The sequence below is a fragment of the Macaca nemestrina genome, chromosome 12 (genome assembly GCF_043159975.1).
Source record: "Macaca nemestrina isolate mMacNem1 chromosome 12, mMacNem.hap1, whole genome shotgun sequence".
NCBI classification, from domain to species: domain Eukaryota; kingdom Metazoa; phylum Chordata; class Mammalia; order Primates; family Cercopithecidae; genus Macaca; species Macaca nemestrina.
The window spans coordinates 127748859-127754858 of NC_092136.1; the positions used below are offsets into that span (position 1 = coordinate 127748859).

The 6000-nt window shown below is 39.6% G+C and overlaps 1 long non-coding RNA gene across 1 annotated transcript in view; it reads left to right on the top strand.

Annotated features, from left to right (window-relative positions):
* LOC112425671 (uncharacterized) overlaps nucleotides 1-5714 on the top strand; it is a 28238-nt gene extending 22524 nt beyond the window's left edge. The window contains exon 4 of the long non-coding RNA XR_003016813.2: nucleotides 5543-5714. This is a non-coding gene — a long non-coding RNA (uncharacterized lncRNA). The remainder of the gene's footprint in view (nucleotides 1-5542) is intronic.
* Nucleotides 5715-6000: the final 286 nt, after the last annotated feature.

A 6000-nucleotide genomic window follows, 5' to 3' on the forward strand; every position in this document is an offset into this window, starting at 1 on the left:
TAGACTGGGTGACTTAGACAAAGACATTTATCCATTTTTCACAGTTCTGGAGGCTGAAAGTCCAAATCAAGGTGCCAGCAACACGGTTTCTGGTGAGGGCTGTCTTCCTAGATTGCAGACGACCATTGTCTTGCTGCAGTCTCACATGGCAGACAGATGGAGCTCCTTCTTGTCTCTTCCTCTTCTTATAAGGGTGCTAATCCCATCATGGGTCTCCTCTTGGGACCTTACCTAAACTGAATTCGTGTCTGAAGGGCCTAACCCCCCAATACCATTATGATGAAAATTAGGACTTCAACATATGAATTTGAGGGGGTCACATTCAGTTCATATCAGTAATAAAATGAAAGTTTTTTAAAGTTATTTAGAACTCTGTAAATCCACTTGGTATCATTACCACCACCATTACTAATGTGAGCTTCATATAATATGTTAGAGCCTGATACAATATCCTGTAATTTTCTTTTCCTTAAGGATGATGGCATTTTGAGGAAACTTATAAACATGCTCTAATCCCTGCCCCCATCCCTACTTTCCACATGAAAAAACAGATAAAGCTGGGAAATCTGGGTATAAATTCTACCTTCCTATTTTAATAAGTATTATCCTAGAACAAGTTATTTCACCTGTCTAAGACTTTGTTTCTTCTTTTGTAAAAGAGGCAATGCTGATAACACCTACTTTGTCAGAGCTGTGAAGTTTAAATCACACAATGTATGTTACATGCATACATTAGTCCATATTAACACAGAGTAATAGCTTGATATTGTTAGTGTTAAATGTCACTGAATGCTAAATGCTTCTGTTATGTTTTGTTATTATTAATGTTATTGTTAATCACAGAGTTGGACTACATACCAAGTCTCCTGACATCTGGTGTTCTTCAGAAAAAGACGGCGTTCTAATCTAGCAAAGCCAATTAAGACTAAGAACAATTTTTTTCTTAATGACAAATCTTACTAGGTCTTTTGCAGCTGTGTTTTTTCCAACTAAACAGTAAAGTTGAGTGCAGGGGAAAGCTAGTTTCTGGAAGCACCCATTAGAAGGGCAGTAAGTAGAATAGGACTCAGGTTACAAAGCTCAGTAGGTTTTAGTTGAACCTTGTTGCTAAGATACCTGTATTTTCCCGAAAACCAAAGGCAATATAAAGTCTGGTTTGAAGCCATAGAGAAAACTTCCCTGTGCAAAAAAAAACATCACTGGATCCTCTCTTCTGCAGATAGCTGGCTGTCGAGGGGAGTTTTTTCTCACATGGTATTTACTTTCTCTCTGTACTAAGTCTATTAGTTACTGCTTAGAATTGCTACTTTTCTAAAACGAGAACCACCACCACCAAAAAATCAAAGTATGAGTGCCCAGTCAGAACCGGTAGGGTTACCACTGAGTGTTCAATGACCAAGTTCTCTGCTAGAGGGAGACTGAATGTTTGCCTCATTCCCAGGCTTCCTCAGCCTAAGTAGAAAAAGTTAAAGGATTAGCCCTGATGAATGACTGATGCTCTCAGCAGGCATGGGCTCCAAGCCAGAAATCAGCCCTATGTACAGACAGCAGCCGTGTCTGGGGTTGCTGGACGTGGCTGATAACAGGACCGGAAACCCATCAGAGACACCCACCCCCTTACCTCTGGGCCTCATCAAAATTACCTGCCAAAGAGACTCTGCTCCAGACCAGCACCTTGTCAGCCTGTTTTGTAATAGAAAACAGCTGTCCCTGTTGAGAGGGAGAGGTGGAAAGAGTGAAAAGAATGGAGAAAATGTACCATTCATAACTTTTCTGGTTGTGCAGAACTGAAAGTTGCAATCACAGGGCATGTAAAAATGGGAAATTCTAGGAACCCTGTGGGAATGATAGTATCCTCCTCTGAAGGGGCTGATAGGAAATCACAGCTACTGAATTTAAATCAAAGATGACTGTTGATCCTTAATAATGGATTTTGAGTAGAAGCTGAACACTGCTTAGCAACATCCCAGGGACAGCAGAGGCAAAGTGGTAGAGAGTTTTGATCAGGCAATTCAGGTAGGGAGTAGAATACTCATTGCTGCTTCTTCCTGTTTGTTGCTGTAATCTAGTGCCTAGAACAATGCCTATTGTGTGGCATTGTGCTCCATAAATACTTGTTGAATGAAAAATTAATAAAATTTATGACCTGCATTTTCTAAGGCTGAGCAGAATGAATTTTTCGGTTCATTTGATCACAATTTGACTCAATGTTCTGTCACTTACTAGCTCTGCTGTCTTAGGAAAGTTCCTCAATATATCCAAACCTTAGCTCATTTTTCTATAAAATTGGGCTTGAACAGTTACCTTATATGACTTTAAAGATCACTAAATTAGGCCGGGCGCAGTGGCTCAAGCCTGTAATCCCAGCACTTTGGGAAGCCGAGACGGGCGGATCACGAGGTCAGGAGATCGAGATCATCCTGGCTAACACGGTGAAACTCCATCTCTACTAAAAAAATACAAAAAACTAGCCAGGCGAAGTGGTGGGCACCTGTGGTCCCAGCTACTCGGGAGGCTGAGACAGGAGAATGGTGTAAACCCGGGAGGCGGAGCTTGCAGTGAGCTGAGATCCGGCCACTGCACTCCAGCCTGGGCGACAGAGCCAAACTCAGTCTCAAAAAAAAAAAAAAAAAAAAAAAAAAGATCACTAAATTAAATAGAATGTGTTCTTAAGTATCTTTCATGAAAGGTAAGCTCAGTAACTGATAAAAGTGATCATGAACTGTGTGATCATTTGATCCCACAGTAGCTATTATATATATAAATGATGCCCAGATTTACCAGGACAGGATAAAAGTAATACCACAAATACTAAGAAATGTTAATATCAGACTGTTACCTTGTTAATAGTACCCAGAGGGAAGGGCCCTTGCATGTTTCAGCGACATCCTAGTTATTTACATCCAGAAGAGGTTTCACCAGGCACATTATATAAAGAGCTCACCAAGAAACAGTGGGCTGAAGAGACCTTGCACAGCCAGCTAACACCAGGGACAAAGATCATGTGAAAAACGAGAAGCCAGTTGTGACAGAGGCACTATCAGTATCACTGGTTCTTGCATTTATAAAGAGGCAATTTAGGTTTTTAATTAGATCAAGTTTTCTGACTAATGAAATAATCTCTCTGTACAAGCGTACATATACACATACAGGTACCCAATATACATAGAAAAAAAAGAGTTAATTCAAGAATAGGAAAGGGATTTAAGATCATTCAAATCGAGATCTTCAAAATTCGAGTATACGTATTTCACTCATAACAGGAACAGGAAGCCGTGAATAAGGAGCAGTCATAAAACAAGAAAGATGTATTTGAAACCAAGATTATAATTGCCATCTACATGCAGTTGCTTGCTCTCTCTATATCTCTTTCTCTTTCTCCCTCTCTCTCTCTCTCTCTCTGAAACTTCCATGTGTCTTCTATTAACAGGACACTTAATTCCTGGTGATGTATGTATCAAATTAGAATTCTAGCCCTTCTATATAGTCACAGGTTGTCTGTCATCTCTCCCTGAATGTTTCCGAGTCCCCCACCTGCAGTTCCCTGTGGCTTGTTCAGTGAGAATACACCACTCAGCTTTTCTAACGGGGTCTTCTGGTGGCCCTGAGTGATGAGATCACTAAGGAAATACTTTAGTGTTGAGAGACTCACCCTGGGCCCAAACAAAGCCCACCTTCTGATGTCAGAAGGGGCACTAAGAAGTGAATCAGCACTCTGTCCTATCAGGCTTTCTAGTTATGAAGAACAAGAGGTGAATAGCACTGTCCTTGCTGTGCACACTCGTATTCCTCTGAAGCCCCTTTGATACAATAACTCAGCTGGTTCTGTCTGCCTCTCAGAGCATGGAATCTGTCCTACCAATGGGGAGATTGTGTGTTTTGAAAAAGCTCCTGTGGGTGGTTCTGATACAGACACCCCACCCATCCAGCACTGGATTAGGAACTAAGGGTCAAAAGGCACATTGAATGGTGGATGTGAGGCTTCCTAGGTCTCTTACTTCACAGACCTTATGGAAAAGCAAGTTTGGAAATGAATGAGCCCAGGATGAAAATTTAAGTCTCTGTAAAACATCTTTCATCTACAAAGAAACAGTTTTTTCCTCTACCAAAGTCATTTCAGATACATATGTCTTCATTATGGTCATCTGGGTATTTATAAGGAATACCACGTCCCTTGCATTTCAGGTGTGTTGTAGATTAAAGATTATATTATTTTCCTTTTATCTTTATCATCTCCAAACCTCCTATACAACAATTGAAAAGGAAGTGATACTGCAAACTCTCAACTTTGTTGTGAGGATAAATTTACTTATATTACATAAGATATCTAAAACAATAAAAGCTGCTTAATACATAAAAGCTATTATCATAGTTAACTTTTCTTTTTTGTGTAGTCAATATTGTATAATCTGGATTGTGTAGTCATACAAAAATGCCATCTTCACAATACACTTCTAATAACCAGGAAAGCATTCTGTCATTTTCTTAATATTGGCGTGATTCTTGGGTTTGGTTAAAAGGGATTAGAAGAGATTCATTCTCCCCGTCTGTACTAAAAATACAAAAAATTAGCCGGGCGTGGCAGCGGGCGCCTGTAGTCCCAGCTACTCGGGAGGCTGAGGCAGGAGAACCACGTGAACCCGGGAGGCGGAGCCTGCAGTGAGCCGAGGTCGTGCACTCCAGCCTGGGCCACAGAGCGAGACTCCGCCCCCGCCCCGCCCCGCCCCCAAAACACTAAGGAGATTCATTCTGTGTTTGGTCTCTTTTCTCACCTGTTTGAACTTGTCACAGCCCTTTCCCTATAATGAATCTGATTGCTAGGAAAGAGTCCGTTGTGAAACATGTCTCAATGTTACATTTATTTGCAAGATATTCAGCTTTACTCCACTCGTTGGCATTGTTCTCTCTAATGAGATCAATGTATGGCCAAACTGATTCACTGGTTCCTTCCCTTCTTCCAAAGAAAACAACGGCAATTCCAAGGAATTCTTTTCTTTGTTAGTTTTTAGCCTCCTATTTCATTTCTATTATAAATAGCATCAATTATCTGATGTGGAGCTGACAAGAGAAGTTTGCCTCCCACGAATCATTTAATTCAGCTGATTCAGCAAAACATTTGACCAAGAGTGTGCATGCGTGTGTGTGTGCACAGACTCCAATGCCTGAGTTTTAATATAAGCTAGATACAGGCCATTTGTCTCCGGATTAATGATAAACAAGGTTAAGAACACAGTTGCTAAGTTTTGTTTCATTTGGGCCTTCTCGAGCTGCACTTAGCAGATACTAAGTTATAATGACCTCTGGAAAGTTCACAAGTTTCCAGGGGTCCAGGATAGTAATTATCTCTTAATTGTAAAAACAAGTGCTGCTGAAGAACATAAGGTCAAAGGAAAATCAGGAATCAGGACTTTGTACAGAAAACAAAGTGAATACAATAATGTTTATTCATCTATGAATCACTCATTCATGATTTTCTTTTTATAATATCATCAACAGAAATAAAATGCCTTATGTTTAAATTCTCACTGTGCTTGTATTTCAGCATCATCAAGAGATACTACTACTGATGTTTTCATTTTACTTTCCTCGGATCTGCCTAAATTCAGTGTCTCTCCTAGAAAACCAGTCAACTCATGAAAAACTGTTTGTAAGAAAACGTTCTCGACACAAAGAAAAATAAAGGTTTGAGAGGATAAATATGCTAATTACCCTGATCTGATCACTATACATGATACGTTAGAAAACATCACTATGTACCTTGTGAATGTGTATAATTATTATACGTCAGTTAAAAAAGGGAAAATGTGTTGTGCTTAATTATAATAAAATTTAAACAGATTGATGAGAATTCAGATGTTTTCACTGATGTAAATATTACTTAATGCAAAAAAGGACTCATAAAAACTGTTCCATACTTTTTTTTACACCAAAGAGTTAATCCATGCTGTTATAGATACTACCCTGCGAGACATACAAATGCTTTTCCAACTTATTGATTTC